Raw genomic sequence first — 2091 nt, 5'->3', positions numbered from 1 at the left:
CTTAGTACTAGACACATGCTCCGTTGGAATAGGCCCATATAATAATAAACGAAGAATCCTCATACCATCTGCTGCATAGTTACTAAAAATACGTAAATACCAGACAGATGTCTTCTTTGAACAGTCCCATTTAATTAAAAAAACCGAATAAAACCTTTATCACAAACTTACCAGCAAATGTTTTCTATGAGCAAGTCGACATACATAATTTCGTCACTAATAACCTCTATTCCACTAACTAAGTAGCCCCTCAGCTCAATTTTCTATACGTGTTCCCATTACTGGCAACACTACTGCCTCTCTTACAGAAATCTGAATAATTCCAATAGAGCCGGCCGGAGTGGCCTAGCGGTCCTAGGCGCTACAGTCTGGAACCGCGAGACCGCTACGGTCGCAGGTTCGAACCCTGCCTCGGGCATGGATGTGTGTGATGTCCTTAGGTTAGTTGGGTTTAAGTAGTTCTAAATTCTAGGTGACCGATGATCTCAGAAGTTAAGTCCCATAGTGCTTAGAGCCATTTGAACCATTTTTTTGAATTCCAATAGATACCAACTCACTGATGTTAACTTTCACTCCATCCTCCTTACATCTGCCATGCAATTTAACATAATACACACATAATGTGTTACTTCTCTTACTATTACTATTTGTTGTTGCGGTCTTCAGTCAGAAGACTGGTTTGATGCGGTTCTCCACACGACTCTATCCAGTGGAAGTCTCTTGATTTCCAAATAACTACTGCAACCTGCTTCATTTCGAATCTGCTTACTGCATTTATCTCTTGGTCTCCCTCTACACATTTTATCCCCTACACGTCCCTACAAGGCTAAACTGTTGATCCACTGATGTCTGAGAATGTGTCCTATCAACCGATCCATCCTTTTAGTCGAAGTATGCATTAAATTTCTTTTCTCCCCACTTCTTATCAGTACATCAGTGGGAAACCACCACTGGAATCACTTCCCTAGACGCTCATGAGGTGGACCTCTCTGACGAGGCTTCCCCCATGACAAGACCTGCCGTAAGACAGAACACAAAGTTTTTTTCCTATCAGTACCTCCTCATTGGTTATATGGTCTCCCCATCGAACCTTCAGGCTGCTTCTGTAGCACCACATTTCAAAAGCTTCTATTCTCTTTCTGTCTGAGCTGTTTTATCGTCCACGTATCACTTTCATACAAGGCTACAATCCAGACAAATCCCTTCAGCAAAGATTTCCTAACACTTAAATATGTATTACATGTTAACAAATTTCTCTTCTTCAGAAACGGTTGTCTTGCCATTGTCAGTCCACATTTTATGTCCTTTCCACTTCGGACATCATCAGTTATTTTACTGTCCAAATAGCAAAATTCATCTACTACTTTTAATGGTTCAAATGGCCCTGAGCACTATGGGACTTAACATCTGAGGTCATCAGTCCCCTAGAACTTAGAACTACTTAAATCTAACCAACCTAAGGACATCACAAACATCCATGCCCGAGGCAGGAATGGAACCTGCGACCGTAGCGGTCGCGCGGTTCGAGACTGTAGCGCCTAGAACCGCTAGGCCACTTCGGCCGGCTTACTTTTAATGTCCCGTTTCCTAATCTAATTCGTTCAGCATCACCTAATTTAATTCCCCTACATTCCATTACCCTTGTTTTGCTTTTGTTGATGTTCATCTTATATCCTTTTTTTTTCAAGACATTATTCATTCCGCTCACCTATTCTTCTAGCTCTTTGCTGTTCTGACAGATTTACAAAGTCATCACAAAACCTCAATGTTTTTATTTTTTCTCCCTGAATATTAATTCCTTCTCCAAATTTTTCTTTGGTTTCCTTTACTGGTTGATCACTGTACAGACTGAATACCATCTGTGATAGGCTACAAATCTGTCTCGGTTCCTTGTCAACCACTGCTTCCCTTTCACACACCTCGACACTTGTAACTGCCGTCTGCCTCTTGTAAAGTTGTATATAACCTTTCGCTCCCTGTATTTCACCCCGCTATCTTCAGAAAGCCATAGACTGTATTGCAGTAAATATTGTCAAAAGCTTTCTCCAAATCTACAAAAGCTATAAACGTTGGTTTGCCTTTGTTTAACCT

The sequence above is a fragment of the Schistocerca serialis genome, chromosome 3 (assembly GCF_023864345.2).
Source record: "Schistocerca serialis cubense isolate TAMUIC-IGC-003099 chromosome 3, iqSchSeri2.2, whole genome shotgun sequence".
Taxonomy (NCBI): Eukaryota; Metazoa; Arthropoda; class Insecta; order Orthoptera; family Acrididae; genus Schistocerca; species Schistocerca serialis.
Note: the sequence above shows the minus strand (reverse complement) of the source record.